Source organism: Humulus lupulus, unplaced genomic scaffold (genome assembly GCF_963169125.1).
Source record: "Humulus lupulus unplaced genomic scaffold, drHumLupu1.1 SCAFFOLD_444, whole genome shotgun sequence".
Classification (NCBI taxonomy): Eukaryota; Viridiplantae; Streptophyta; class Magnoliopsida; order Rosales; family Cannabaceae; genus Humulus; species Humulus lupulus.
In genome coordinates this window covers 1-23,383 of record NW_026908862.1, presented here as the reverse complement: position 1 = coordinate 23,383, position 23,383 = coordinate 1, and the positions used below count along the sequence as shown (strand labels likewise).

Below are 23,383 nucleotides of genomic sequence, written 5' to 3'. Positions count from 1 at the left end.
TCCGCAATATTCATTTATAGCGAGCGCGTGTGTCCTCCCTTTTCTCCCCCGGATTGACTAGGAACTTCTTATTCGCTGCTTGTTAGTGACCACGGTATTAACCCCTCAAGGAAAACGAAATAAATGAGTTTTTAAAGATTTAAAACAAAAAATACAAACTTTTGAGCCGTAGGTGGATTTTTAAAGGGAAAAAAAAAATGATGTCTTCAGGGGTGCAACACGAGGACTTCCCAGGAGGTCACCCATCCTAGTACTACTCTCGCCCAAGCACGCTTAACTGCGGAGTTCTGATGGGATCCGGTGCATTAGTGCTGGTATGATCGCACCCGGAATGTTTGGTCCGCAATATTCATTTATAGCGAGCGCGTGTGTCCTCCCTTTTCTCCCCCGGATTGACTAGGAACTTCTTATTCGCTGCTTGTTAGTGACCACGGTATTAATCCCTCAAGGAAAACGAAATAAATGAGTTTTTAAAGATTTATAACAAAAAATACAAACTTTTGAGCCGTAGGTGGATTTTTAAAGGGAAAAAAAAAATGATGTTTTCAGGGGTGCAACACGAGGACTTCCCAGGAGGTCACCCATCCTAGTACTACTCTCGCCCAAGCACGCTTAACTGCGGAGTTCTGATGGGATCCGGTGCATTAGTGCTGGTATGATCGCACCCGGAATGTTTGTTCCGCAATATTCATTTATAGCGAGCGCGTGTGTCCTCCCTTTTCTCCCCCGGATTGACTAGGAACTTCTTATTCGCTGCTTGTTAGTGACCACGGTATTAATCCCTCAAGGAAAACGAAATAAATGAGTTTTTAAAGATTTAAAACAAAAAATACAAACTTTTGAGCCGTAGGTGGATTTTTAAAGGGAAAAAAAAAAATGATGTCTTCAGGGGTGCAACACGAGGACTTCCCAGGAGGTCACCCATCCTAGTACTACTCTCGCCCAAGCACGCTTAACTGCGGAGTTCTGATGGGATCCGGTGCATTAGTGCTGGTATGATCGCACCCGGAATGTTTGGTCCGCAATATTCATTTATAGCGAGCGCGTGTGTCCTCCCTTTTCTCCCCCGGATTGACTAGGAACTTCTTATTCGCTGCTTGTTAGTGACCACGGTATTAATCCCTCAAGGAAAACGAAATAAATGAGTTTTTAAAGATTTATAACAAAAAATACAAACTTTTGAGCCGTAGGTGGATTTTTAAAGGGAAAAAAAAAAATGATGTCTTCAGGGGTGCAACACGAGGACTTCCCAGGAGGTCACCCATCCTAGTACTACTCTCGCCCAAGCACGCTTAACTGCGGAGTTCTGATGGGATCCGGTGCATTAGTGCTGGTATGATCGCACCCGGAATGTTTGTTCCGCAATATTCATTTATAGCGAGCGCGTGTGTCCTCCCTTTTCTCCCCCGGATTGACTAGGAACTTCTTATTCGCTGCTTGTTAGTGACCACGGTATTAACCCCTCAAGGAAAACGAAATAAATGAGTTTTTAAAGATTTAAAACAAAAAATACAAACTTTTGAGCCGTAGGTGGATTTTTAAAGGGAAAAAAAAAATGATGTTTTCAGGGGTGCAACACGAGGACTTCCCAGGAGGTCACCCATCCTAGTACTACTCTCGCCCAAGCACGCTTAACTGCGGAGTTCTGATGGGATCCGGTGCATTAGTGCTGGTATGATCGCACCCGGAATGTTTGGTCCGCAATATTCATTTATAGCGAGCGCGTGTGTCCTCCCTTTTCTCCCCCGGATTGACTAGGAACTTCTTATTCGCTGCTTGTTAGTGACCACGGTATTAACCCCTCAAGGAAAACGAAATAAATGAGTTTTTAAAGATTTAAAACAAAAAATACAAACTTTTGAGCCGTAGGTGGATTTTTAAAGGGAAAAAAAAAATGATGTTTTCAGGGGTGCAACACGAGGACTTCCCAGGAGGTCACCCATCCTAGTACTACTCTCGCCCAAGCACGCTTAACTGCGGAGTTCTGATGGGATCCGGTGCATTAGTGCTGGTATGATCGCACCCGGAATGTTTGGTCCGCAATATTCATTTATAGCGAGCGCGTGTGTCCTCCCTTTTCTCCCCCGGATTGACTAGGAACTTCTTATTCGCTGCTTGTTAGTGACCACGGTATTAACCCCTCAAGGAAAACGAAATAAATGAGTTTTTAAAGATTTAAAACAAAAAATACAAACTTTTGAGCCGTAGGTGGATTTTTAAAGGGAAAAAAAAATGATGTTTTCAGGGGTGCAACACGAGGACTTCCCAGGAGGTCACCCATCCTAGTACTACTCTCGCCCAAGCACGCTTAACTGCGGAGTTCTGATGGGATCCGGTGCATTAGTGCTGGTATGATCGCACCCGGAATGTTTGGTCCGCAATATTCATTTATAGCGAGCGCGTGTGTCCTCCCTTTTCTCCCCCGGATTGACTAGGAACTTCTTATTCGCTGCTTGTTAGTGACCACGGTATTAACCCCTCAAGGAAAACGAAATATATGAGTTTTTAAAGATTTAAAACAAAAAATACAAACTTTTGAGCCGTAGGTGGATTTTTAAAGGGAAAAAAAAAATGATGTTTTCAGGGGTGCAACACGAGGACTTCCCAGGAGGTCACCCATCCTAGTACTACTCTCGCCCAAGCACGCTTAACTGCGGAGTTCTGATGGGATCCGGTGCATTAGTGCTGGTATGATCGCACCCGGAATGTTTGTTCCGCAATATTCATTTATAGCCAACTCGTTTGTCCTCCCTTTTCTCCCCCGGATTGACTAGGAACTTCTTATTCGCTGCTTGTTAGTGACCACGGTATTAACCCCTCAAGGAAAACGAAATAAATGAGTTTTTAAAGATTTAAAACAAAAAATACAAACTTTTGAGCCGTAGGTGGATTTTTAAAGGGAAAAAAAAAATGATGTTTTCAGGGGTGCAACACGAGGACTTCCCAGGAGGTCACCCATCCTAGTACTACTCTCGCCCAAGCACGCTTAACTGCGGAGTTCTGATGGGATCCGGTGCATTAGTGCTGGTATGATCGCACCCGGAATGTTTGTTCCGCAATATTCATTTATAGCGAGCGCGTGTGTCCTCCCTTTTCTCCCCCGGATTGACTAGGAACTTCTTATTCGCTGCTTGTTAGTGACCACGGTATTAACCCCTCAAGGAAAACGAAATAAATGAGTTTTTAAAGATTTAAAACAAAAAATACAAACTTTTGAGCCGTAGGTGGATTTTTAAAGGGAAAAAAAAAATGATGTTTTCAGGGGTGCAACACGAGGACTTCCCAGGAGGTCACCCATCCTAGTACTACTCTCGCCCAAGCACGCTTAACTGCGGAGTTCTGATGGGATCCGGTGCATTAGTGCTGGTATGATCGCACCCGGAATGTTTGGTCCGCAATATTCATTTATAGCGAGCGCGTGTGTCCTCCCTTTTCTCCCCCGGATTGACTAGGAACTTCTTATTCGCTGCTTGTTAGTGACCACGGTATTAATCCCTCAAGGAAAACGAAATAAATGAGTTTTTAAAGATTTAAAACAAAAAATACAAACTTTTGAGCCGTAGGTGGATTTTTAAAGGGAAAAAAAAAAAATGATGTCTTCAGGGGTGCAACACGAGGACTTCCCAGGAGGTCACCCATCCTAGTACTACTCTCGCCCAAGCACGCTTAACTGCAGAGTTCTGATGGGATCCGGTGCATTAGTGCTGGTATGATCGCACCCGGAATGTTTGTTCCGCAATATTCATTTATAGCGAGCGCGTGTGTCCTCCCTTTTCTCCCCCGGATTGACTAGGAACTTCTTATTCGCTGCTTGTTAGTGACCACGGTATTAATCCCTCAAGGAAAACGAAATAAATGAGTTTTTAAAGATTTAAAACAAAAAATACAAACTTTTGAGCCGTAGGTGGATTTTTAAAGGGAAAAAAAAAAATGATGTCTTCAGGGGTGCAACACGAGGACTTCCCAGGAGGTCACCCATCCTAGTACTACTCTCGCCCAAGCACGCTTAACTGCGGAGTTCTGATGGGATCCGGTGCATTAGTGCTGGTATGATCGCACCCGGAATGTTTGTTCCGCAATATTCATTTATAGCGAGCGCGTGTGTCCTCCCTTTTCTCCCCCGGATTGACTAGGAACTTCTTATTCGCTGCTTGTTAGTGACCACGGTATTAACCCCTCAAGGAAAACGAAATAAATGAGTTTTTAAAGATTTAAAACAAAAAATACAAACTTTTGAGCCGTAGGTGGATTTTTAAAGGGAAAAAAAAAATGATGTTTTCAGGGGTGCAACACGAGGACTTCCCAGGAGGTCACCCATCCTAGTACTACTCTCGCCCAAGCACGCTTAACTGCGGAGTTCTGATGGGATCCGGTGCATTAGTGCTGGTATGATCGCACCCGGAATGTTTGGTCCGCAATATTCATTTATAGCGAGCGCGTGTGTCCTCCCTTTTCTCCCCCGGATTGACTAGGAACTTCTTATTCGCTGCTTGTTAGTGACCACGGTATTAACCCCTCAAGGAAAACGAAATAAATGAGTTTTTAAAGATTTAAAACAAAAAATACAAACTTTTGAGCCGTAGGTGGATTTTTAAAGGGAAAAAAAAAATGATGTTTTCAGGGGTGCAACACGAGGACTTCCCAGGAGGTCACCCATCCTAGTACTACTCTCGCCCAAGCACGCTTAACTGCGGAGTTCTGATGGGATCCGGTGCATTAGTGCTGGTATGATCGCACCCGGAATGTTTGGTCCGCAATATTCATTTATAGCGAGCGCGTGTGTCCTCCCTTTTCTCCCCCGGATTGACTAGGAACTTCTTATTCGCTGCTTGTTAGTGACCACGGTATTAACCCCTCAAGGAAAACGAAATAAATGAGTTTTTAAAGATTTAAAACAAAAAATACAAACTTTTGAGCCGTAGGTGGATTTTTAAAGGGAAAAAAAAAATGATGTTTTCAGGGGTGCAACACGAGGACTTCCCAGGAGTTCACCCATCCTAGTACTACTCTCGCCCAAGCACGCTTAACTGCGGAGTTCTGATGGGATCCGGTGCATTAGTGCTGGTATGATCGCACCCGGAATGTTTGGTCCGCAATATTCATTTATAGCGAGCGCGTGTGTCCTCCCTTTTCTCCCCCGGATTGACTAGGAACTTCTTATTCGCTGCTTGTTAGTGACCACGGTATTAACCCCTCAAGGAAAACGAAATATATGAGTTTTTAAAGATTTAAAACAAAAAATACAAACTTTTGAGCCGTAGGTGGATTTTTAAAGGGAAAAAAAAAATGATGTTTTCAGGGGTGCAACACGAGGACTTCCCAGGAGGTCACCCATCCTAGTACTACTCTCGCCCAAGCACGCTTAACTGCGGAGTTCTGATGGGATCCGGTGCATTAGTGCTGGTATGATCGCACCCGGAATGTTTGTTCCGCAATATTCATTTATAGCGAGCGCGTGTGTCCTCCCTTTTCTCCCCCGGATTGACTAGGAACTTCTTATTCGCTGCTTGTTAGTGACCACGGTATTAACCCCTCAAGGAAAACGAAATAAATGAGTTTTTAAAGATTTAAAACAAAAAATACAAACTTTTGAGCCGTAGGTGGATTTTTAAAGGGAAAAAAAAAATGATGTTTTCAGGGGTGCAACACGAGGACTTCCCAGGAGGTCACCCATCCTAGTACTACTCTCGCCCAAGCACGCTTAACTGCGGAGTTCTGATGGGATCCGGTGCATTAGTGCTGGTATGATCGCACCCGGAATGTTTGTTCCGCCATATTCATTTATAGCGAGCGCGTGTGTCCTCCCTTTTCTCCCCCGGATTGACTAGGAACTTCTTATTCGCTGCTTGTTAGTGACCACGGTATTAACCCCTCAAGGAAAACGAAATAAATGAGTTTTTAAAGATTTAAAACAAAAAATACAAACTTTTGAGCCGTAGGTGGATTTTTAAAGGGAAAAAAAAAATGATGTTTTCAGGGGTGCAACACGAGGACTTCCCAGGAGGTCACCCATCCTAGTACTACTCTCGCCCAAGCACGCTTAACTGCGGAGTTCTGATGGGATCCGGTGCATTAGTGCTGGTATGATCGCACCCGGAATGTTTGTTCCGCAATATTCATTTATAGCGAGCGCGTGTGTCCTCCCTTTTCTCCCCCGGATTGACTAGGAACTTCTTATTCGCTGCTTGTTAGTGACCACGGTATTAACCCCTCAAGGAAAACGAAATAAATGAGTTTTTAAAGATTTAAAACAAAAAATACAAACTTTTGAGCCGTAGGTGGATTTTTAAAGGGAAAAAAAAAAATGATGTTTTCAGGGGTGCAACACGAGGACTTCCCAGGAGGTCACCCATCCTAGTACTACTCTCGCCCAAGCACGCTTAACTGCGGAGTTCTGATGGGATCCGGTGCATTAGTGCTGGTATGATCGCACCCGGAATGTTTGTTCCGCAATATTCATTTATAGCGAGCGCGTGTGTCCTCCCTTTTCTCCCCCGGATTGACTAGGAACTTCTTATTCGCTGCTTGTTAGTGACCACGGTATTAACCCCTCAAGGAAAACGAAATAAATGAGTTTTTAAAGATTTAAAACAAAAAATACAAACTTTTGAGCCGTAGGTGGATTTTTAAAGGGAAAAAAAAAAATGATGTCTTCAGGGGTGCAACACGAGGACTTCCCAGGAGGTCACCCATCCTAGTACTACTCTCGCCCAAGCACGCTTAACTGCGGAGTTCTGATGGGATCCGGTGCATTAGTGCTGGTATGATCGCACCCGGAATGTTTGTTCCGCAATATTCATTTATAGCGAGCGCGTGTGTCCTCCCTTTTCTCCCCCGGATTGACTAGGAACTTCTTATTCGCTGCTTGTTAGTGACCACGGTATTAACCCCTCAAGGAAAACGAAATAAATGAGTTTTTAAAGATTTAAAACAAAAAATACAAACTTTTGAGCCGTAGGTGGATTTTTAAAGGGAAAAAAAAAATGATGTTTTCAGGGGTGCAACACGAGGACTTCCCAGGAGGTCACCCATCCTAGTACTACTCTCGCCCAAGCACGCTTAACTGCGGAGTTCTGATGGGATCCGGTGCATTAGTGCTGGTATGATCGCACCCGGAATGTTTGGTCCGCAATATTCATTTATAGCGAGCGCGTGTGTCCTCCCTTTTCTCCCCCGGATTGACTAGGAACTTCTTATTCGCTGCTTGTTAGTGACCACGGTATTAATCCCTCAAGGAAAACGAAATAAATGAGTTTTTAAAGATTTAAAACAAAAAATACAAACTTTTGAGCCGTAGGTGGATTTTTAAAGGGAAAAAAAAAATGATGTTTTCAGGGGTGCAACACGAGGACTTCCCAGGAGGTCACCCATCCTAGTACTACTCTCGCCCAAGCACGCTTAACTGCGGAGTTCTGATGGGATCCGGTGCATTAGTGCTGGTATGATCGCACCCGGAATGTTTGGTCCGCAATATTCATTTATAGCGAGCGCGTGTGTCCTCCCTTTTCTCCCCCGGATTGACTAGGAACTTCTTATTCGCTGCTTGTTAGTGACCACGGTATTAACCCCTCAAGGAAAACGAAATAAATGAGTTTTTAAAGATTTAAAACAAAAAATACAAACTTTTGAGCCGTAGGTGGATTTTTAAAGGGAAAAAAAAAATGATGTTTTCAGGGGTGCAACACGAGGACTTCCCAGGAGTTCACCCATCCTAGTACTACTCTCGCCCAAGCACGCTTAACTGCGGAGTTCTGATGGGATCCGGTGCATTAGTGCTGGTATGATCGCACCCGGAATGTTTGGTCCGCAATATTCATTTATAGCGAGCGCGTGTGTCCTCCCTTTTCTCCCCCGGATTGACTAGGAACTTCTTATTCGCTGCTTGTTAGTGACCACGGTATTAACCCCTCAAGGAAAACGAAATATATGAGTTTTTAAAGATTTAAAACAAAAAATACAAACTTTTGAGCCGTAGGTGGATTTTTAAAGGGAAAAAAAAAATGATGTTTTCAGGGGTGCAACACGAGGACTTCCCAGGAGGTCACCCATCCTAGTACTACTCTCGCCCAAGCACGCTTAACTGCGGAGTTCTGATGGGATCCGGTGCATTAGTGCTGGTATGATCGCACCCGGAATGTTTGTTCCGCAATATTCATTTATAGCGAGCGCGTGTGTCCTCCCTTTTCTCCCCCGGATTGACTAGGAACTTCTTATTCGCTGCTTGTTAGTGACCACGGTATTAACCCCTCAAGGAAAACGAAATAAATGAGTTTTTAAAGATTTAAAACAAAAAATACAAACTTTTGAGCCGTAGGTGGATTTTTAAAGGGAAAAAAAAAATGATGTTTTCAGGGGTGCAACACGAGGACTTCCCAGGAGGTCACCCATCCTAGTACTACTCTCGCCCAAGCACGCTTAACTGCGGAGTTCTGATGGGATCCGGTGCATTAGTGCTGGTATGATCGCACCCGGAATGTTTGTTCCGCAATATTCATTTATAGCGAGCGCGTGTGTCCTCCCTTTTCTCCCCCGGATTGACTAGGAACTTCTTATTCGCTGCTTGTTAGTGACCACGGTATTAACCCCTCAAGGAAAACGAAATAAATGAGTTTTTAAAGATTTAAAACAAAAAATACAAACTTTTGAGCCGTAGGTGGATTTTTAAAGGGAAAAAAAAAATGATGTTTTCAGGGGTGCAACACGAGGACTTCCCAGGAGGTCACCCATCCTAGTACTACTCTCGCCCAAGCACGCTTAACTGCGGAGTTCTGATGGGATCCGGTGCATTAGTGCTGGTATGATCGCACCCGGAATGTTTGTTCCGCAATATTCATTTATAGCGAGCGCGTGTGTCCTCCCTTTTCTCCCCCGGATTGACTAGGAACTTCTTATTCGCTGCTTGTTAGTGACCACGGTATTAACCCCTCAAGGAAAACGAAATAAATGAGTTTTTAAAGATTTAAAACAAAAAATACAAACTTTTGAGCCGTAGGTGGATTTTTAAAGGGAAAAAAAAAAATGATGTTTTCAGGGGTGCAACACGAGGACTTCCCAGGAGGTCACCCATCCTAGTACTACTCTCGCCCAAGCACGCTTAACTGCGGAGTTCTGATGGGATCCGGTGCATTAGTGCTGGTATGATCGCACCCGGAATGTTTGTTCCGCAATATTCATTTATAGCGAGCGCGTGTGTCCTCCCTTTTCTCCCCCGGATTGACTAGGAACTTCTTATTCGCTGCTTGTTAGTGACCACGGTATTAACCCCTCAAGGAAAACGAAATAAATGAGTTTTTAAAGATTTAAAACAAAAAATACAAACTTTTGAGCCGTAGGTGGATTTTTAAAGGGAAAAAAAAAATGATGTCTTCAGGGGTGCAACACGAGGACTTCCCAGGAGGTCACCCATCCTAGTACTACTCTCGCCCAAGCACGCTTAACTGCGGAGTTCTGATGGGATCCGGTGCATTAGTGCTGGTATGATCGCACCCGGAATGTTTGTTCCGCAATATTCATTTATAGCGAGCGCGTGTGTCCTCCCTTTTCTCCCCCGGATTGACTAGGAACTTCTTATTCGCTGCTTGTTAGTGACCACGGTATTAACCCCTCAAGGAAAACGAAATAAATGAGTTTTTAAAGATTTAAAACAAAAAATACAAACTTTTGAGCCGTAGGTGGATTTTTAAAGGGAAAAAAAAAATGATGTTTTCAGGGGTGCAACACGAGGACTTCCCAGGAGGTCACCCATCCTAGTACTACTCTCGCCCAAGCACGCTTAACTGCGGAGTTCTGATGGGATCCGGTGCATTAGTGCTGGTATGATCGCACCCGGAATGTTTGGTCCGCAATATTCATTTATAGCGAGCGCGTGTGTCCTCCCTTTTCTCCCCCGGATTGACTAGGAACTTCTTATTCGCTGCTTGTTAGTGACCACGGTATTAATCCCTCAAGGAAAACGAAATAAATGAGTTTTTAAAGATTTAAAACAAAAAATACAAACTTTTGAGCCGTAGGTGGATTTTTAAAGGGAAAAAAAAAATGATGTCTTCAGGGGTGCAACACGAGGACTTCCCAGGAGGTCACCCATCCTAGTACTACTCTCGCCCAAGCACGCTTAACTGCGGAGTTCTGATGGGATCCGGTGCATTAGTGCTGGTATGATCGCACCCGGAATGTTTGGTCCGCAATATTCATTTATAGCGAGCGCGTGTGTCCTCCCTTTTCTCCCCCGGATTGACTAGGAACTTCTTATTCGCTGCTTGTTAGTGACCACGGTATTAACCCCTCAAGGAAAACGAAATAAATGAGTTTTTAAAGATTTAAAACAAAAAATACAAACTTTTGAGCCGTAGGTGGATTTTTAAAGGGAAAAAAAAAATGATGTTTTCAGGGGTGCAACACGAGGACTTCCCAGGAGGTCACCCATCCTAGTACTACTCTCGCCCAAGCACGCTTAACTGCGGAGTTCTGATGGGATCCGGTGCATTAGTGCTGGTATGATCGCACCCGGAATGTTTGTTCCGCAATATTCATTTATAGCGAGCGCGTGTGTCCTCCCTTTTCTCCCCCGGATTGACTAGGAACTTCTTATTCGCTGCTTGTTAGTGACCACGGTATTAACCCCTCAAGGAAAACGAAATAAATGAGTTTTTAAAGATTTAAAACAAAAAATACAAACTTTTGAGCCGTAGGTGGATTTTTAAAGGGAAAAAAAAAATGATGTTTTCAGGGGTGCAACACGAGGACTTCCCAGGAGGTCACCCATCCTAGTACTACTCTCGCCCAAGCACGCTTAACTGCGGAGTTCTGATGGGATCCGGTGCATTAGTGCTGGTATGATCGCACCCGGAATGTTTGGTCCGCAATATTCATTTATAGCGAGCGCGTGTGTCCTCCCTTTTCTCCCCCGGATTGACTAGGAACTTCTTATTCGCTGCTTGTTAGTGACCACGGTATTAACCCCTCAAGGAAAACGAAATAAATGAGTTTTTAAAGATTTAAAACAAAAAATACAAACTTTTGAGCCGTAGGTGGATTTTTAAAGGGAAAAAAAAAAATGATGTCTTCAGGGGTGCAACACGAGGACTTCCCAGGAGGTCACCCATCCTAGTACTACTCTCGCCCAAGCACGCTTAACTGCGGAGTTCTGATGGGATCCGGTGCATTAGTGCTGGTATGATCGCACCCGGAATGTTTGTTCCGCAATATTCATTTATAGCGAGCGCGTGTGTCCTCCCTTTTCTCCCCCGGATTGACTAGGAACTTCTTATTCGCTGCTTGTTAGTGACCACGGTATTAACCCCTCAAGGAAAACGAAATAAATGAGTTTTTAAAGATTTAAAACAAAAAATACAAACTTTTGAGCCGTAGGTGGATTTTTAAAGGGAAAAAAAAAAATGATGTCTTCAGGGGTGCAACACGAGGACTTCCCAGGAGGTCACCCATCCTAGTACTACTCTCGCCCAAGCACGCTTAACTGCGGAGTTCTGATGGGATCCGGTGCATTAGTGCTGGTATGATCGCACCCGGAATGTTTGGTCCGCAATATTCATTTATAGCGAGCGCGTGTGTCCTCCCTTTTCTCCCCCGGATTGACTAGGAACTTCTTATTCGCTGCTTGTTAGTGACCACGGTATTAACCCCTCAAGGAAAACGAAATAAATGAGTTTTTAAAGATTTAAAACAAAAAATACAAACTTTTGAGCCGTAGGTGGATTTTTAAAGGGAAAAAAAAAATGATGTTTTCAGGGGTGCAACACGAGGACTTCCCAGGAGGTCACCCATCCTAGTACTACTCTCGCCCAAGCACGCTTAACTGCGGAGTTCTGATGGGATCCGGTGCATTAGTGCTGGTATGATCGCACCCGGAATGTTTGGTCCGCAATATTCATTTATAGCGAGCGCGTGTGTCCTCCCTTTTCTCCCCCGGATTGACTAGGAACTTCTTATTCGCTGCTTGTTAGTGACCCCGGTATTAACCCCTCAAGGAAAACGAAATAAATGAGTTTTTAAAGATTTAAAACAAAAAATACAAACTTTTGAGCCGTAGGTGGATTTTTAAAGGGAAAAAAAAAATGATGTTTTCAGGGGTGCAACACGAGGACTTCCCAGGAGGTCACCCATCCTAGTACTACTCTCGCCCAAGCACGCTTAACTGCGGAGTTCTGATGGGATCCGGTGCATTAGTGCTGGTATGATCGCACCCGGAATGTTTGGTCCGCAATATTCATTTATAGCGAGCGCGTGTGTCCTCCCTTTTCTCCCCCGGATTGACTAGGAACTTCTTATTCGCTGCTTGTTAGTGACCACGGTATTAACCCCTCAAGGAAAACGAAATAAATGAGTTTTTAAAGATTTAAAACAAAAAATACAAACTTTTGAGCCGTAGGTGGATTTTTAAAGGGAAAAAAAAAATGATGTTTTCAGGGGTGCAACACGAGGACTTCCCAGGAGGTCACCCATCCTAGTACTACTCTCGCCCAAGCACGCTTAACTGCGGAGTTCTGATGGGATCCGGTGCATTAGTGCTGGTATGATCGCACCCGGAATGTTTGTTCCGCAATATTCATTTATAGCGAGCGCGTGTGTCCTCCCTTTTCTCCCCCGGATTGACTAGGAACTTCTTATTCGCTGCTTGTTAGTGACCACGGTATTAACCCCTCAAGGAAAACGAAATAAATGAGTTTTTAAAGATTTAAAACAAAAAATACAAACTTTTGAGCCGTAGGTGGATTTTTAAAGGGAAAAAAAAAATGATGTTTTCAGGGGTGCAACACGAGGACTTCCCAGGAGGTCACCCATCCTAGTACTACTCTCGCCCAAGCACGCTTAACTGCGGAGTTCTGATGGGATCCGGTGCATTAGTGCTGGTATGATCGCACCCGGAATGTTTGTTCCGCAATATTCATTTATAGCGAGCGCGTGTGTCCTCCCTTTTCTCCCCCGGATTGACTAGGAACTTCTTATTCGCTGCTTGTTAGTGACCACGGTATTAACCCCTCAAGGAAAACGAAATAAATGAGTTTTTAAAGATTTAAAACAAAAAATACAAACTTTTGAGCCGTAAATGGATTTTTAAAGGGAAAAAAAAAAATGATGTTTTCAGGGGTGCAACACGAGGACTTCCCAGGAGGTCACCCATCCTAGTACTACTCTCGCCCAAGCACGCTTAACTGCGGAGTTCTGATGGGATCCGGTGCATTAGTGCTGGTATGATCGCACCCGGAATGTTTGTTCCGCAATATTCATTTATAGCGAGCGCGTGTGTCCTCCCTTTTCTCCCCCGGATTGACTAGGAACTTCTTATTCGCTGCTTGTTAGTGACCACGGTATTAACCCCTCAAGGAAAACGAAATAAATGAGTTTTTAAAGATTTAAAACAAAAAATACAAACTTTTGAGCCGTAGGTGGATTTTTAAAGGGAAAAAAAAAATGATGTTTTCAGGGGTGCAACACGAGGACTTCCCAGGAGGTCACCCATCCTAGTACTACTCTCGCCCAAGCACGCTTAACTGCGGAGTTCTGATGGGATCCGGTGCATTAGTGCTGGTATGATCGCACCCGGAATGTTTGTTCCGCAATATTCATTTATAGGGAGCGCGTGTGTCCTCCCTTTTCTCCCCCGGATTGACTAGGAACTTCTTATTCGCTGCTTGTTAGTGACCACGGTATTAACCCCTCAAGGAAAACGAAATAAATGAGTTTTTAAAGATTTAAAACAAAAAATACAAACTTTTGAGCCGTAGGTGGATTTTTAAAGGGAAAAAAAAAAATGATGTTTTCAGGGGTGCAACACGAGGACTTCCCAGGAGGTCACCCATCCTAGTACTACTCTCGCCCAAGCACGCTTAACTGCGGAGTTCTGATGGGATCCGGTGCATTAGTGCTGGTATGATCGCACCCGGAATGTTTGTTCCGCAATATTCATTTATAGCGAGCGCGTGTGTCCTCCCTTTTCTCCCCCGGATTGACTAGGAACTTCTTATTCGCTGCTTGTTAGTGACCACGGTATTAACCCCTCAAGGAAAACGAAATAAATGAGTTTTTAAAGATTTAAAACAAAAAATACAAACTTTTGAGCCGTAGGTGGATTTTTAAAGGGAAAAAAAAAAATGATGTCTTCAGGGGTGCAACACGAGGACTTCCCAGGAGGTCACCCATCCTAGTACTACTCTCGCCCAAGCACGCTTAACTGCGGAGTTCTGATGGGATCCGGTGCATTAGTGCTGGTATGATCGCACCCGGAATGTTTGTTCCGCAATATTCATTTATAGCGAGCGCGTGTGTCCTCCCTTTTCTCCCCCGGATTGACTAGGAACTTCTTATTCGCTGCTTGTTAGTGACCACGGTATTAACCCCTCAAGGAAAACGAAATAAATGAGTTTTTAAAGATTTAAAACAAAAAATACAAACTTTTGAGCCGTAGGTGGATTTTTAAAGGGAAAAAAAAAATGATGTTTTCAGGGGTGCAACACGAGGACTTCCCAGGAGGTCACCCATCCTAGTACTACTCTCGCCCAAGCACGCTTAACTGCGGAGTTCTGATGGGATCCGGTGCATTAGTGCTGGTATGATCGCACCCGGAATGTTTGTTCCGCAATATTCATTTATAGCGAGCGCGTGTGTCCTCCCTTTTCTCCCCCGGATTGACTAGGAACTTCTTATTCGCTGCTTGTTAGTGACCACGGTATTAACCCCTCAAGGAAAACGAAATAAATGAGTTTTTAAAGATTTAAAACAAAAAATACAAACTTTTGAGCCGTAGGTGGATTTTTAAAGGGAAAAAAAAAATGATGTTTTCAGGGGTGCAACACGAGGACTTCCCAGGAGGTCACCCATCCTAGTACTACTCTCGCCCAAGCACGCTTAACTGCGGAGTTCTGATGGGATCCGGTGCATTAGTGCTGGTATGATCGCACCCGGAATGTTTGGTCCGCAATATTCATTTATAGCGAGCGCGTGTGTCCTCCCTTTTCTCCCCCGGATTGACTAGGAACTTCTTATTCGCTGCTTGTTAGTGACCACGGTATTAACCCCTCAAGGAAAACGAAATAAATGAGTTTTTAAAGATTTAAAACAAAAAATACAAACTTTTGAGCCGTAGGTGGATTTTTAAAGGGAAAAAAAAAATGATGTCTTCAGGGGTGCAACACGAGGACTTCCCAGGAGGTCACCCATCCTAGTACTACTCTCGCCCAAGCACGCTTAACTGCGGAGTTCTGATGGGATCCGGTGCATTAGTGCTGGTATGATCGCACCCGGAATGTTTGTTCCGCAATATTCATTTATAGCGAGCGCGTGTGTCCTCCCTTTTCTCCCCCGGATTGACTAGGAACTTCTTATTCGCTGCTTGTTAGTGACCACGGTATTAACCCCTCAAGGAAAACGAAATAAATGAGTTTTTAAAGATTTAAAACAAAAAATACAAACTTTTGAGCCGTAGGTGGATTTTTAAAGGGAAAAAAAAAATGATGTTTTCAGGGGTGCAACACGAGGACTTCCCAGGAGGTCACCCATCCTAGTACTACTCTCGCCCAAGCACGCTTAACTGCGGAGTTCTGATGGGATCCGGTGCATTAGTGCTGGTATGATCGCACCCGGAATGTTTGTTCCGCAATATTCATTTATAGCGAGCGCGTGTGTCCTCCCTTTTCTCCCCCGGATTGACTAGGAACTTCTTATTCGCTGCTTGTTAGTGACCACGGTATTAACCCCTCAAGGAAAACGAAATAAATGAGTTTTTAAAGATTTAAAACAAAAAATACAAACTTTTGAGCCGTAGGTGGATTTTTAAAGGGAAAAAAAAAATGATGTTTTCAGGGGTGCAACACGAGGACTTCCCAGGAGGTCACCCATCCTAGTACTACTCTCGCCCAAGCACGCTTAACTGCGGAGTTCTGATGGGATCCGGTGCATTAGTGCTGGTATGATCGCACCCGGAATGTTTGGTCCGCAATATTCATTTATAGCGAGCGCGTGTGTCCTCCCTTTTCTCCCCCGGATTGACTAGGAACTTCTTATTCGCTGCTTGTTAGTGACCACGGTATTAACCCCTCAAGGAAAACGAAATAAATGAGTTTTTAAAGATTTAAAACAAAAAATACAAACTTTTGAGCCGTAGGTGGATTTTTAAAGGGAAAAAAAAAATGATGTTTTCAGGGGTGCAACACGAGGACTTCCCAGGAGGTCACCCATCCTAGTACTACTCTCGCCCAAGCACGCTTAACTGCGGAGTTCTGATGGGATCCGGTGCATTAGTGCTGGTATGATCGCACCCGGAATGTTTGTTCCGCAATATTCATTTATAGCGAGCGCGTGTGTCCTCCCTTTTCTCCCCCGGATTGACTAGGAACTTCTTATTCGCTGCTTGTTAGTGACCACGGTATTAACCCCTCAAGGAAAACGAAATAAATGAGTTTTTAAAGATTTAAAACAAAAAATACAAACTTTTGAGCCGTAGGTGGATTTTTAAAGGGAAAAAAAAAATGATGTTTTCAGGGGTGCAACACGAGGACTTCCCAGGAGGTCACCCATCCTAGTACTACTCTCGCCCAAGCACGCTTAACTGCGGAGTTCTGATGGGATCCGGTGCATTAGTGCTGGTATGATCGCACCCGGAATGTTTGTTCCGCAATATTCATTTATAGCGAGCGCGTGTGTCCTCCCTTTTCTCCCCCGGATTGACTAGGAACTTCTTATTCGCTGCTTGTTAGTGACCACGGTATTAACCCCTCAAGGAAAACGAAATAAATGAGTTTTTAAAGATTTAAAACAAAAAATACAAACTTTTGAGCCGTAGGTGGATTTTTAAAGGGAAAAAAAAAATGATGTTTTCAGGGGTGCAACACGAGGACTTCCCAGGAGGTCACCCATCCTAGTACTACTCTCGCCCAAGCACGCTTAACTGCGGAGTTCTGATGGGATCCGGTGCATTAGTGCTGGTATGATCGCACCCGGAATGTTTGTTCCGCAATATTCATTTATAGCGAGCGCGTGTGTCCTCCCTTTTCTCCCCCGGATTGACTAGGAACTTCTTATTCGCTGCTTGTTAGTGACCACGGTATTAACCCCTCAAGGAAAACGAAATAAATGAGTTTTTAAAGATTTAAAACAAAAAATACAAACTTTTGAGCCGTAGGTGGATTTTTAAAGGGAAAAAAAAAATGATGTTTTCAGGGGTGCAACACGAGGACTTCCCAGGAGGTCACCCATCCTAGTACTACTCTCGCCCAAGCACGCTTAACTGCGGAGTTCTGATGGGATCCGGTGCATTAGTGCTGGTATGATCGCACCCGGAATGTTTGTTCCGCAATATTCATTTATAGCGAGCGCGTGTGTCCTCCCTTTTCTCCCCCGGATTGACTAGGAACTTCTTATTCGCTGCTTGTTAGTGACCACGGTATTAACCCCTCAAGGAAAACGAAATAAATGAGTTTTTAAAGATTTAAAACAAAAAATACAAACTTTTGAGCCGTAGGTGGATTTTTAAAGGGAAAAAAAAAAATGATGTCTTCAGGGGTGCAACACGAGGACTTCCCAGGAGGTCACCCATCCTAGTACTACTCTCGCCCAAGCACGCTTAACTGCGGAGTTCTGATGGGATCCGGTGCATTAGTGCTGGTATGATCGCACCCGGAATGTTTGTTCCGCAATATTCATTTATAGCGAGCGCGTGTGTCCTCCCTTTTCTCCCCCGGATTGACTAGGAACTTCTTATTCGCTGCTTGTTAGTGACCACGGTATTAACCCCTCAAGGAAAACGAAATAAATGAGTTTTTAAAGATTTAAAACAAAAAATACAAACTTTTGAGCCGTAGGTGGATTTTTAAAGGGAAAAAAAAAATGATGTTTTCAGGGGTGCAACACGAGGACTTCCCAGGAGGTCACCCATCCTAGTACTACTCTCGCCCAAGCACGCTTAACTGCGGAGTTCTGATGGGATCCGGTGCATTAGTGCTGGTATGATCGCACCCGGAATGTTTGTTCCGCAATATTCATTTATAGCGAGCGCGTGTGTCCTCCCTTTTCTCCCCCGGATTGACTAGGAACTTCTTATTCGCTGCTTGTTAGTGACCACGGTATTAACCCCTCAAGGAAAACGAAATAAATGAGTTTTTAAAGATTTAAAACAAAAAATACAAACTTTTGAGCCGTAGGTGGATTTTTAAAGGGAAAAAAAAAATGATGTTTTCAGGGGTGCAACACGAGGACTTCCCAGGAGGTCACCCATCCTAGTACTACTCTCGCCCAAGCACGCTTAACTGCGGAGTTCTGATGGGATCCGGTGCATTAGTGCTGGTATGATCGCACCCGGAATGTTTGGTCCGCAATATTCATTTATAGCGAGCGCGTGTGTCCTCCCTTTTCTCCCCCGGATTGACTAGGAACTTCTTATTCGCTGCTTGTTAGTGACCACGGTATTAACCCCTCAAGGAAAACGAAATAAATGAGTTTTTAAAGATTTAAAACAAAAAATACAAACTTTTGAGCCGTAGGTGGATTTTTAAAGGGAAAAAAAAAATGATGTCTTCAGGGGTGCAACACGAGGACTTCCCAGGAGGTCACCCATCCTAGTACTACTCTCGCCCAAGCACGCTTAACTGCGGAGTTCTGATGGGATCCGGTGCATTAGTGCTGGTATGATCGCACCCGGAATGTTTGTTCCGCAATATTCATTTATAGCGAGCGCGTGTGTCCTCCCTTTTCTCCCCCGGATTGACTAGGAACTTCTTATTCGCTGCTTGTTAGTGACCACGGTATTAACCCCTCAAGGAAAACGAAATAAATGAGTTTTTAAAGATTTAAAACAAAAAATACAAACTTTTGAGCCGTAGGTGGATTTTTAAAGGGAAAAAAAAAATGATGTTTTCAGGGGTGCAACACGAGGACTTCCCAGGAGGTCACCCATCCTAGTACTACTCTCGCCCAAGCACGCTTAACTGCGGAGTTCTGATGGGATCCGGTGCATTAGTGCTGGTATGATCGCACCCGGAATGTTTGGTCCGCAATATTCATTTATAGCGAGCGCGTGTGTCCTCCCTTTTCTCCCCCGGATTGACTAGGAACTTCTTATTCGCTGCTTGTTAGTGACCACGGTATTAACCCCTCAAGGAAAACGAAATAAATGAGTTTTTAAAGATTTAAAACAAAAAATACAAACTTTTGAGCCGTAGGTGGATTTTTAAAGGGAAAAAAAAATGATGTTTTCAGGGGTGCAACACGAGGACTTCCCAGGAGGTCACCCATCCTAGTACTACTCTCGCCCAAGCACGCTTAACTGCGGAGTTCTGATGGGATCCGGTGCATTAGTGCTGGTATGATCGCACCCGGAATGTTTGGTCCGCAATATTCATTTATAGCGAGCGCGTGTGTCCTCCCTTTTCTCCCCCGGATTGACTAGGAACTTCTTATTCGCTTCTTGTTAGTGACCACGGTATTAACCCCTCAAGGAAAACGAAATAAATGAGTTTTTAAAGATTTAAAACAAAAAATACAAACTTTTGAGCCGTAGGTGGATTTTTAAAGGGAAAAAAAAAATGATGTTTTCAGGGGTGCAACACGAGGACTTCCCAGGAGGTCACCCATCCTAGTACTACTCTCGCCCAAGCACGCTTAACTGCGGAGTTCTGATGGGATCCGGTGCATTAGTGCTGGTATGATCGCACCCGGAATGTTTGTTCCGCAATATTCATTTATAGCGAGCGCGTGTGTCCTCCCTTTTCTCCCCCGGATTGACTAGGAACTTCTTATTCGCTGCTTGTTAGTGACCACGGTATTAACCCCTCAAGGAAAACGAAATAAATGAGTTTTTAAAGATTTAAAACAAAAAATACAAACTTTTGAGCCGTAGGTGGATTTTTAAAGGGAAAAAAAAAATGATGTTTTCAGGGGTGCAACACGAGGACTTCCCAGGAGGTCACCCATCCTAGTACTACTCTCGCCCAAGCACGCTTAACTGCGGAGTTCTGATGGGATCCGGTGCATTAGTGCTGGTATGATCGCACCCGGAATGTTTGTTCCGCAATATTCATTTATAGCGAGCGCGTGTGTCCTCCCTTTTCTCCCCCGGATTGACTAGGAACTTCTTATTCGCTGCTTGTTAGTGACCACGGTATTAATCCCTCAAGGAAAACGAAATAAATGAGTTTTTAAAGATTTAAAACAAAAAATACAAACTTTTGAGCCGTAGGTGGATTTTTAAAGGGAAAAAAAAAAATGATGTCTTCAGGGGTGCAACACGAGGACTTCCCAGGAGGTCACCCATCCTAGTACTACTCTCGCCCAAGCACGCTTAACTGCGGAGTTCTGATGGGATCCGGTGCATTAGTGCTGGTATGATCGCACCCGGAATGTTTGGTCCGCAATATTCATTTATAGCGAGCGCGTGTGTCCTCCCTTTTCTCCCCCGGATTGACTAGGAACTTCTTATTCGCTGCTTGTTAGTGACCACGGTATTAATCCCTCAAGGAAAACGAAATAAATGAGTTTTTAAAGATTTAAAACAAAAAATACAAACTTTTGAGCCGTAGGTGGATTTTTAAAGGGAAAAAAAAAAATGATGTCTTCAGGGGTGCAACACGAGGACTTCCCAGGAGGTCACCCATCCTAGTACTACTCTCGCCCAAGCACGCTTAACTGCGGAGTTCTGATGGGATCCGGTGCATTAGTGCTGGTATGATCGCACCCGGAATGTTTGTTCCGCAATATTCATTTATAGCGAGCGCGTGTGTCCTCCCTTTTCTCCCCCGGATTGACTAGGAACTTCTTATTCGCTGCTTGTTAGTGACCACGGTATTAACCCCTCAAGGAAAACGAAATAAATGAGTTTTTAAAGATTTAAAACAAAAAATACAAACTTTTGAGCCGTAGGTGGATTTTTAAAGGGAAAAAAAAAATGATGTTTTCAGGGGTGCAACACGAGGACTTCCCAGGAGGTCACCCATCCTAGTACTACTCTCGCCCAAGCACGCTTAACTGCGGAGTTCTGATGGGATCCGGTGCATTAGTGCTGGTATGATCGCACCCGGAATGTTTGTTCCTCAATATTCATTTATAGCGAGCGCGTGTGTCCTCCCTTTTCTCCCCCGGATTGACTAGGAACTTCTTATTCGCTGCTTGTTAGTGACCACGGTATTAACCCCTCAAGGAAAACGAAATAAATGAGTTTTTAAAGATTTAAAACAAAAAATACAAACTTTTGAGCCGTAGGTGGATTTTTAAAGGGAAAAAAAAAATGATGTTTTCAGGGGTGCAACACGAGGACTTCCCAGGAGGTCACCCATCCTAGTACTACTCTCGCCCAAGCACGCTTAACTGCGGAGTTCTGATGGGATCCGGTGCATTAGTGCTGGTATGATCGCACCCGGAATGTTTGGTCCGCAATATTCATTTATAGCGAGCGCGTGTGTCCTCCCTTTTCTCCCCCGGATTGACTAGGAACTTCTTATTCGCTGCTTGTTAGTGACCACGGTATTAACCCCTCAAGGAAAACGAAATAAATGAGTTTTTAAAGATTTAAAACAAAAAATACAAACTTTTGAGCCGTAGGTGGATTTTTAAAGGGAAAAAAAAATGATGTTTTCAGGGGTGCAACACGAGGACTTCCCAGGAGGTCACCCATCCTAGTACTACTCTCGCCCAAGCACGCTTAACTGCGGAGTTCTGATGGGATCCGGTGCATTAGTGCTGGTATGATCGCACCCGGAATGTTTGGTCCGCAATATTCATTTATAGCGAGCGCGTGTGTCCTCCCTTTTCTCCCCCGGATTGACTAGGAACTTCTTATTCGCTTCTTGTTAGTGACCACGGTATTAACCCCTCAAGGAAAACGAAATAAATGAGTTTTTAAAGATTTAAAACAAAAAATACAAACTTTTGAGCCGTAGGTGGATTTTTAAAGGGAAAAAAAAAATGATGTTTTCAGGGGTGCAACACGAGGACTTCCCAGGAGGTCACCCATCCTAGTACTACTCTCGCCCAAGCACGCTTAACTGCGGAGTTCTGATGGGATCCGGTGCATTAGTGCTGGTATGATCGCACCCGGAATGTTTGTTCCGCAATATTCATTTATAGCGAGCGCGTGTGTCCTCCCTTTTCTCCCCCGGATTGACTAGGAACTTCTTATTCGCTGCTTGTTAGTGACCACGGTATTAACCCCTCAAGGAAAACGAAATAAATGAGTTTTTAAAGATTTAAAACAAAAAATACAAACTTTTGAGCCGTAGGTGGATTTTTAAAGGGAAAAAAAAAATGATGTTTTCAGGGGTGCAACACGAGGACTTCCCAGGAGGTCACCCATCCTAGTACTACTCTCGCCCAAGCACGCTTAACTGCGGAGTTCTGATGGGATCCGGTGCATTAGTGCTGGTATGATCGCACCCGGAATGTTTGTTCCGCAATATTCATTTATAGCGAGCGCGTGTGTCCTCCCTTTTCTCCCCCGGATTGACTAGGAACTTCTTATTCGCTGCTTGTTAGTGACCACGGTATTAATCCCTCAAGGAAAACGAAATAAATGAGTTTTTAAAGATTTAAAACAAAAAATACAAACTTTTGAGCCGTAGGTGGATTTTTAAAGGGAAAAAAAAAAATGATGTCTTCAGGGGTGCAACACGAGGACTTCCCAGGAGGTCACCCATCCTAGTACTACTCTCGCCCAAGCACGCTTAACTGCGGAGTTCTGATGGGATCCGGTGCATTAGTGCTGGTATGATCGCACCCGGAATGTTTGGTCCGCAATATTCATTTATAGCGAGCGCGTGTGTCCTCCCTTTTCTCCCCCGGATTGACTAGGAACTTCTTATTCGCTGCTTGTTAGTGACCACGGTATTAATCCCTCAAGGAAAACGAAATAAATGAGTTTTTAAAGATTTAAAACAAAAAATACAAACTTTTGAGCCGTAGGTGGATTTTTAAAGGGAAAAAAAAAAATGATGTCTTCAGGGGTGCAACACGAGGACTTCCCAGGAGGTCACCCATCCTAGTACTACTCTCGCCCAAGCACGCTTAACTGCGGAGTTCTGATGGGATCCGGTGCATTAGTGCTGGTATGATCGCACCCGGAATGTTTGTTCCGCAATATTCATTTATAGCGAGCGCGTGTGTCCTCCCTTTTCTCCCCCGGATTGACTAGGAACTTCTTATTCGCTGCTTGTTAGTGACCACGGTATTAACCCCTCAAGGAAAACGAAATAAATGAGTTTTTAAAGATTTAAAACAAAAAATACAAACTTTTGAGCCGTAGGTGGATTTTTAAAGGGAAAAAAAAAATGATGTTTTCAGGGGTGCAACACGAGGACTTCCCAGGAGGTCACCCATCCTAGTACTACTCTCGCCCAAGCACGCTTAACTGCGGAGTTCTGATGGGATCCGGTGCATTAGTGCTGGT

General features: G+C 44.0%; 68 non-coding genes and 1 pseudogene across 68 annotated transcripts; all 69 read right to left on the bottom strand.

The window, feature by feature from the left end:
* Positions 1 to 209: 209 nt before the first annotated feature.
* LOC133812444 (5S ribosomal RNA) lies at positions 210 to 328 on the bottom strand. Its single transcript, XR_009883890.1, has one exon. It is a non-coding gene; the product is annotated as a 5S ribosomal RNA (ribosomal RNA).
* Positions 329 to 548: 220 nt separating this feature from the next.
* LOC133812442 (5S ribosomal RNA) lies at positions 549 to 667 on the bottom strand. The gene has a single exon (XR_009883888.1). It is a non-coding gene; the product is annotated as a 5S ribosomal RNA (ribosomal RNA).
* Positions 668 to 888: 221 nt separating this feature from the next.
* Positions 889 to 1,007, bottom strand: LOC133812441 (5S ribosomal RNA). The gene has a single exon (XR_009883887.1). It is a non-coding gene; the product is annotated as a 5S ribosomal RNA (ribosomal RNA).
* Positions 1,008 to 1,228: 221 nt separating this feature from the next.
* Positions 1,229 to 1,347, bottom strand: LOC133812440 (5S ribosomal RNA). The gene has a single exon (XR_009883886.1). It is a non-coding gene; the product is annotated as a 5S ribosomal RNA (ribosomal RNA).
* A 220-nt stretch (positions 1,348 to 1,567) lies between these two features.
* On the bottom strand, positions 1,568 to 1,686 carry LOC133812439 (5S ribosomal RNA). Its single transcript, XR_009883885.1, has one exon. It is a non-coding gene; the product is annotated as a 5S ribosomal RNA (ribosomal RNA).
* A 220-nt stretch (positions 1,687 to 1,906) lies between these two features.
* LOC133812438 (5S ribosomal RNA) lies at positions 1,907 to 2,025 on the bottom strand. Its single transcript, XR_009883884.1, has one exon. It is a non-coding gene; the product is annotated as a 5S ribosomal RNA (ribosomal RNA).
* Positions 2,026 to 2,244: 219 nt separating this feature from the next.
* On the bottom strand, positions 2,245 to 2,363 carry LOC133812437 (5S ribosomal RNA). Its single transcript, XR_009883883.1, has one exon. It is a non-coding gene; the product is annotated as a 5S ribosomal RNA (ribosomal RNA).
* Positions 2,364 to 2,583: 220 nt separating this feature from the next.
* LOC133812436 (5S ribosomal RNA) lies at positions 2,584 to 2,702 on the bottom strand. The gene has a single exon (XR_009883882.1). It is a non-coding gene; the product is annotated as a 5S ribosomal RNA (ribosomal RNA).
* Positions 2,703 to 2,922: 220 nt separating this feature from the next.
* LOC133812435 (5S ribosomal RNA) lies at positions 2,923 to 3,041 on the bottom strand. Its single transcript, XR_009883881.1, has one exon. It is a non-coding gene; the product is annotated as a 5S ribosomal RNA (ribosomal RNA).
* A 220-nt stretch (positions 3,042 to 3,261) lies between these two features.
* Positions 3,262 to 3,380, bottom strand: LOC133812434 (5S ribosomal RNA). Its single transcript, XR_009883880.1, has one exon. It is a non-coding gene; the product is annotated as a 5S ribosomal RNA (ribosomal RNA).
* A 222-nt stretch (positions 3,381 to 3,602) lies between these two features.
* Positions 3,603 to 3,721, bottom strand: LOC133812482 (5S ribosomal RNA). The gene has a single exon (XR_009883925.1). It is a non-coding gene; the product is annotated as a 5S ribosomal RNA (ribosomal RNA).
* A 221-nt stretch (positions 3,722 to 3,942) lies between these two features.
* On the bottom strand, positions 3,943 to 4,061 carry LOC133812433 (5S ribosomal RNA). The gene has a single exon (XR_009883879.1). It is a non-coding gene; the product is annotated as a 5S ribosomal RNA (ribosomal RNA).
* A 220-nt stretch (positions 4,062 to 4,281) lies between these two features.
* LOC133812430 (5S ribosomal RNA) lies at positions 4,282 to 4,400 on the bottom strand. Its single transcript, XR_009883877.1, has one exon. It is a non-coding gene; the product is annotated as a 5S ribosomal RNA (ribosomal RNA).
* A 220-nt stretch (positions 4,401 to 4,620) lies between these two features.
* On the bottom strand, positions 4,621 to 4,739 carry LOC133812429 (5S ribosomal RNA). Its single transcript, XR_009883876.1, has one exon. It is a non-coding gene; the product is annotated as a 5S ribosomal RNA (ribosomal RNA).
* Positions 4,740 to 4,959: 220 nt separating this feature from the next.
* LOC133812484 (5S ribosomal RNA) lies at positions 4,960 to 5,078 on the bottom strand. The gene has a single exon (XR_009883927.1). It is a non-coding gene; the product is annotated as a 5S ribosomal RNA (ribosomal RNA).
* A 220-nt stretch (positions 5,079 to 5,298) lies between these two features.
* Positions 5,299 to 5,417, bottom strand: LOC133812428 (5S ribosomal RNA). The gene has a single exon (XR_009883875.1). It is a non-coding gene; the product is annotated as a 5S ribosomal RNA (ribosomal RNA).
* A 220-nt stretch (positions 5,418 to 5,637) lies between these two features.
* On the bottom strand, positions 5,638 to 5,756 carry LOC133812427 (5S ribosomal RNA). The gene has a single exon (XR_009883874.1). It is a non-coding gene; the product is annotated as a 5S ribosomal RNA (ribosomal RNA).
* A 220-nt stretch (positions 5,757 to 5,976) lies between these two features.
* Positions 5,977 to 6,095, bottom strand: LOC133812426 (5S ribosomal RNA). The gene has a single exon (XR_009883873.1). It is a non-coding gene; the product is annotated as a 5S ribosomal RNA (ribosomal RNA).
* A 221-nt stretch (positions 6,096 to 6,316) lies between these two features.
* On the bottom strand, positions 6,317 to 6,435 carry LOC133812532 (5S ribosomal RNA). Its single transcript, XR_009883972.1, has one exon. It is a non-coding gene; the product is annotated as a 5S ribosomal RNA (ribosomal RNA).
* A 221-nt stretch (positions 6,436 to 6,656) lies between these two features.
* On the bottom strand, positions 6,657 to 6,775 carry LOC133812531 (5S ribosomal RNA). The gene has a single exon (XR_009883971.1). It is a non-coding gene; the product is annotated as a 5S ribosomal RNA (ribosomal RNA).
* A 220-nt stretch (positions 6,776 to 6,995) lies between these two features.
* Positions 6,996 to 7,114, bottom strand: LOC133812530 (5S ribosomal RNA). The gene has a single exon (XR_009883970.1). It is a non-coding gene; the product is annotated as a 5S ribosomal RNA (ribosomal RNA).
* Positions 7,115 to 7,334: 220 nt separating this feature from the next.
* On the bottom strand, positions 7,335 to 7,453 carry LOC133812529 (5S ribosomal RNA). Its single transcript, XR_009883969.1, has one exon. It is a non-coding gene; the product is annotated as a 5S ribosomal RNA (ribosomal RNA).
* Positions 7,454 to 7,673: 220 nt separating this feature from the next.
* On the bottom strand, positions 7,674 to 7,792 carry LOC133812483 (5S ribosomal RNA). The gene has a single exon (XR_009883926.1). It is a non-coding gene; the product is annotated as a 5S ribosomal RNA (ribosomal RNA).
* A 220-nt stretch (positions 7,793 to 8,012) lies between these two features.
* On the bottom strand, positions 8,013 to 8,131 carry LOC133812528 (5S ribosomal RNA). Its single transcript, XR_009883968.1, has one exon. It is a non-coding gene; the product is annotated as a 5S ribosomal RNA (ribosomal RNA).
* A 220-nt stretch (positions 8,132 to 8,351) lies between these two features.
* On the bottom strand, positions 8,352 to 8,470 carry LOC133812526 (5S ribosomal RNA). The gene has a single exon (XR_009883966.1). It is a non-coding gene; the product is annotated as a 5S ribosomal RNA (ribosomal RNA).
* Positions 8,471 to 8,690: 220 nt separating this feature from the next.
* LOC133812525 (5S ribosomal RNA) lies at positions 8,691 to 8,809 on the bottom strand. The gene has a single exon (XR_009883965.1). It is a non-coding gene; the product is annotated as a 5S ribosomal RNA (ribosomal RNA).
* A 221-nt stretch (positions 8,810 to 9,030) lies between these two features.
* LOC133812524 (5S ribosomal RNA) lies at positions 9,031 to 9,149 on the bottom strand. The gene has a single exon (XR_009883964.1). It is a non-coding gene; the product is annotated as a 5S ribosomal RNA (ribosomal RNA).
* A 220-nt stretch (positions 9,150 to 9,369) lies between these two features.
* Positions 9,370 to 9,488, bottom strand: LOC133812523 (5S ribosomal RNA). The gene has a single exon (XR_009883963.1). It is a non-coding gene; the product is annotated as a 5S ribosomal RNA (ribosomal RNA).
* Positions 9,489 to 9,708: 220 nt separating this feature from the next.
* On the bottom strand, positions 9,709 to 9,827 carry LOC133812522 (5S ribosomal RNA). The gene has a single exon (XR_009883962.1). It is a non-coding gene; the product is annotated as a 5S ribosomal RNA (ribosomal RNA).
* Positions 9,828 to 10,047: 220 nt separating this feature from the next.
* LOC133812521 (5S ribosomal RNA) lies at positions 10,048 to 10,166 on the bottom strand. The gene has a single exon (XR_009883961.1). It is a non-coding gene; the product is annotated as a 5S ribosomal RNA (ribosomal RNA).
* Positions 10,167 to 10,386: 220 nt separating this feature from the next.
* Positions 10,387 to 10,505, bottom strand: LOC133812520 (5S ribosomal RNA). Its single transcript, XR_009883960.1, has one exon. It is a non-coding gene; the product is annotated as a 5S ribosomal RNA (ribosomal RNA).
* Positions 10,506 to 10,725: 220 nt separating this feature from the next.
* LOC133812519 (5S ribosomal RNA) lies at positions 10,726 to 10,844 on the bottom strand. The gene has a single exon (XR_009883959.1). It is a non-coding gene; the product is annotated as a 5S ribosomal RNA (ribosomal RNA).
* Positions 10,845 to 11,065: 221 nt separating this feature from the next.
* On the bottom strand, positions 11,066 to 11,184 carry LOC133812518 (5S ribosomal RNA). The gene has a single exon (XR_009883958.1). It is a non-coding gene; the product is annotated as a 5S ribosomal RNA (ribosomal RNA).
* Positions 11,185 to 11,405: 221 nt separating this feature from the next.
* Positions 11,406 to 11,524, bottom strand: LOC133812517 (5S ribosomal RNA). Its single transcript, XR_009883957.1, has one exon. It is a non-coding gene; the product is annotated as a 5S ribosomal RNA (ribosomal RNA).
* Positions 11,525 to 11,744: 220 nt separating this feature from the next.
* On the bottom strand, positions 11,745 to 11,863 carry LOC133812515 (5S ribosomal RNA). The gene has a single exon (XR_009883955.1). It is a non-coding gene; the product is annotated as a 5S ribosomal RNA (ribosomal RNA).
* A 220-nt stretch (positions 11,864 to 12,083) lies between these two features.
* Positions 12,084 to 12,202, bottom strand: LOC133812514 (5S ribosomal RNA). The gene has a single exon (XR_009883954.1). It is a non-coding gene; the product is annotated as a 5S ribosomal RNA (ribosomal RNA).
* A 220-nt stretch (positions 12,203 to 12,422) lies between these two features.
* LOC133812513 (5S ribosomal RNA) lies at positions 12,423 to 12,541 on the bottom strand. The gene has a single exon (XR_009883953.1). It is a non-coding gene; the product is annotated as a 5S ribosomal RNA (ribosomal RNA).
* A 220-nt stretch (positions 12,542 to 12,761) lies between these two features.
* Positions 12,762 to 12,880, bottom strand: LOC133812512 (5S ribosomal RNA). Its single transcript, XR_009883952.1, has one exon. It is a non-coding gene; the product is annotated as a 5S ribosomal RNA (ribosomal RNA).
* A 221-nt stretch (positions 12,881 to 13,101) lies between these two features.
* On the bottom strand, positions 13,102 to 13,220 carry LOC133812510 (5S ribosomal RNA). Its single transcript, XR_009883951.1, has one exon. It is a non-coding gene; the product is annotated as a 5S ribosomal RNA (ribosomal RNA).
* A 220-nt stretch (positions 13,221 to 13,440) lies between these two features.
* Positions 13,441 to 13,559, bottom strand: LOC133812509 (5S ribosomal RNA). Its single transcript, XR_009883950.1, has one exon. It is a non-coding gene; the product is annotated as a 5S ribosomal RNA (ribosomal RNA).
* Positions 13,560 to 13,780: 221 nt separating this feature from the next.
* On the bottom strand, positions 13,781 to 13,899 carry LOC133812508 (5S ribosomal RNA). Its single transcript, XR_009883949.1, has one exon. It is a non-coding gene; the product is annotated as a 5S ribosomal RNA (ribosomal RNA).
* Positions 13,900 to 14,120: 221 nt separating this feature from the next.
* Positions 14,121 to 14,239, bottom strand: LOC133812507 (5S ribosomal RNA). The gene has a single exon (XR_009883948.1). It is a non-coding gene; the product is annotated as a 5S ribosomal RNA (ribosomal RNA).
* Positions 14,240 to 14,459: 220 nt separating this feature from the next.
* LOC133812506 (5S ribosomal RNA) lies at positions 14,460 to 14,578 on the bottom strand. The gene has a single exon (XR_009883947.1). It is a non-coding gene; the product is annotated as a 5S ribosomal RNA (ribosomal RNA).
* A 220-nt stretch (positions 14,579 to 14,798) lies between these two features.
* LOC133812505 (5S ribosomal RNA) lies at positions 14,799 to 14,917 on the bottom strand. Its single transcript, XR_009883946.1, has one exon. It is a non-coding gene; the product is annotated as a 5S ribosomal RNA (ribosomal RNA).
* Positions 14,918 to 15,137: 220 nt separating this feature from the next.
* On the bottom strand, positions 15,138 to 15,256 carry LOC133812503 (5S ribosomal RNA). Its single transcript, XR_009883944.1, has one exon. It is a non-coding gene; the product is annotated as a 5S ribosomal RNA (ribosomal RNA).
* Positions 15,257 to 15,476: 220 nt separating this feature from the next.
* On the bottom strand, positions 15,477 to 15,595 carry LOC133812502 (5S ribosomal RNA). The gene has a single exon (XR_009883943.1). It is a non-coding gene; the product is annotated as a 5S ribosomal RNA (ribosomal RNA).
* A 220-nt stretch (positions 15,596 to 15,815) lies between these two features.
* LOC133812501 (5S ribosomal RNA) lies at positions 15,816 to 15,934 on the bottom strand. Its single transcript, XR_009883942.1, has one exon. It is a non-coding gene; the product is annotated as a 5S ribosomal RNA (ribosomal RNA).
* Positions 15,935 to 16,154: 220 nt separating this feature from the next.
* LOC133812500 (5S ribosomal RNA) lies at positions 16,155 to 16,273 on the bottom strand. The gene has a single exon (XR_009883941.1). It is a non-coding gene; the product is annotated as a 5S ribosomal RNA (ribosomal RNA).
* A 220-nt stretch (positions 16,274 to 16,493) lies between these two features.
* On the bottom strand, positions 16,494 to 16,612 carry LOC133812499 (5S ribosomal RNA). Its single transcript, XR_009883940.1, has one exon. It is a non-coding gene; the product is annotated as a 5S ribosomal RNA (ribosomal RNA).
* A 220-nt stretch (positions 16,613 to 16,832) lies between these two features.
* Positions 16,833 to 16,951, bottom strand: LOC133812498 (5S ribosomal RNA). The gene has a single exon (XR_009883939.1). It is a non-coding gene; the product is annotated as a 5S ribosomal RNA (ribosomal RNA).
* A 220-nt stretch (positions 16,952 to 17,171) lies between these two features.
* LOC133812497 (5S ribosomal RNA) lies at positions 17,172 to 17,290 on the bottom strand. The gene has a single exon (XR_009883938.1). It is a non-coding gene; the product is annotated as a 5S ribosomal RNA (ribosomal RNA).
* A 221-nt stretch (positions 17,291 to 17,511) lies between these two features.
* On the bottom strand, positions 17,512 to 17,630 carry LOC133812496 (5S ribosomal RNA). The gene has a single exon (XR_009883937.1). It is a non-coding gene; the product is annotated as a 5S ribosomal RNA (ribosomal RNA).
* A 220-nt stretch (positions 17,631 to 17,850) lies between these two features.
* LOC133812494 (5S ribosomal RNA) lies at positions 17,851 to 17,969 on the bottom strand. Its single transcript, XR_009883936.1, has one exon. It is a non-coding gene; the product is annotated as a 5S ribosomal RNA (ribosomal RNA).
* A 220-nt stretch (positions 17,970 to 18,189) lies between these two features.
* LOC133812493 (5S ribosomal RNA) lies at positions 18,190 to 18,308 on the bottom strand. The gene has a single exon (XR_009883935.1). It is a non-coding gene; the product is annotated as a 5S ribosomal RNA (ribosomal RNA).
* Positions 18,309 to 18,528: 220 nt separating this feature from the next.
* LOC133812491 (5S ribosomal RNA) lies at positions 18,529 to 18,647 on the bottom strand. Its single transcript, XR_009883933.1, has one exon. It is a non-coding gene; the product is annotated as a 5S ribosomal RNA (ribosomal RNA).
* A 220-nt stretch (positions 18,648 to 18,867) lies between these two features.
* Positions 18,868 to 18,986, bottom strand: LOC133812490 (5S ribosomal RNA). Its single transcript, XR_009883932.1, has one exon. It is a non-coding gene; the product is annotated as a 5S ribosomal RNA (ribosomal RNA).
* A 219-nt stretch (positions 18,987 to 19,205) lies between these two features.
* LOC133812489 (5S ribosomal RNA) lies at positions 19,206 to 19,324 on the bottom strand. The gene has a single exon (XR_009883931.1). It is a non-coding gene; the product is annotated as a 5S ribosomal RNA (ribosomal RNA).
* A 220-nt stretch (positions 19,325 to 19,544) lies between these two features.
* LOC133812488 (5S ribosomal RNA) lies at positions 19,545 to 19,663 on the bottom strand. The gene has a single exon (XR_009883930.1). It is a non-coding gene; the product is annotated as a 5S ribosomal RNA (ribosomal RNA).
* Positions 19,664 to 19,883: 220 nt separating this feature from the next.
* On the bottom strand, positions 19,884 to 20,002 carry LOC133812487 (5S ribosomal RNA). The gene has a single exon (XR_009883929.1). It is a non-coding gene; the product is annotated as a 5S ribosomal RNA (ribosomal RNA).
* A 221-nt stretch (positions 20,003 to 20,223) lies between these two features.
* On the bottom strand, positions 20,224 to 20,342 carry LOC133812478 (5S ribosomal RNA). The gene has a single exon (XR_009883922.1). It is a non-coding gene; the product is annotated as a 5S ribosomal RNA (ribosomal RNA).
* A 221-nt stretch (positions 20,343 to 20,563) lies between these two features.
* On the bottom strand, positions 20,564 to 20,682 carry LOC133812467 (5S ribosomal RNA). Its single transcript, XR_009883911.1, has one exon. It is a non-coding gene; the product is annotated as a 5S ribosomal RNA (ribosomal RNA).
* Positions 20,683 to 20,902: 220 nt separating this feature from the next.
* On the bottom strand, positions 20,903 to 21,021 carry LOC133812455 (5S ribosomal RNA). Its single transcript, XR_009883900.1, has one exon. It is a non-coding gene; the product is annotated as a 5S ribosomal RNA (ribosomal RNA).
* Positions 21,022 to 21,241: 220 nt separating this feature from the next.
* LOC133812443 (5S ribosomal RNA) lies at positions 21,242 to 21,360 on the bottom strand. The gene has a single exon (XR_009883889.1). It is a non-coding gene; the product is annotated as a 5S ribosomal RNA (ribosomal RNA).
* Positions 21,361 to 21,579: 219 nt separating this feature from the next.
* Positions 21,580 to 21,698, bottom strand: LOC133812432 (5S ribosomal RNA). Its single transcript, XR_009883878.1, has one exon. It is a non-coding gene; the product is annotated as a 5S ribosomal RNA (ribosomal RNA).
* A 220-nt stretch (positions 21,699 to 21,918) lies between these two features.
* LOC133812527 (5S ribosomal RNA) lies at positions 21,919 to 22,037 on the bottom strand. Its single transcript, XR_009883967.1, has one exon. It is a non-coding gene; the product is annotated as a 5S ribosomal RNA (ribosomal RNA).
* Positions 22,038 to 22,257: 220 nt separating this feature from the next.
* On the bottom strand, positions 22,258 to 22,376 carry LOC133812516 (5S ribosomal RNA). Its single transcript, XR_009883956.1, has one exon. It is a non-coding gene; the product is annotated as a 5S ribosomal RNA (ribosomal RNA).
* Positions 22,377 to 22,597: 221 nt separating this feature from the next.
* LOC133812504 (5S ribosomal RNA) lies at positions 22,598 to 22,716 on the bottom strand. Its single transcript, XR_009883945.1, has one exon. It is a non-coding gene; the product is annotated as a 5S ribosomal RNA (ribosomal RNA).
* A 221-nt stretch (positions 22,717 to 22,937) lies between these two features.
* Positions 22,938 to 23,056, bottom strand: LOC133812492 (5S ribosomal RNA). The gene has a single exon (XR_009883934.1). It is a non-coding gene; the product is annotated as a 5S ribosomal RNA (ribosomal RNA).
* A 220-nt stretch (positions 23,057 to 23,276) lies between these two features.
* On the bottom strand, positions 23,277 to 23,383 carry LOC133812486 (5S ribosomal RNA; annotated as a pseudogene; the record flags this gene model as incomplete).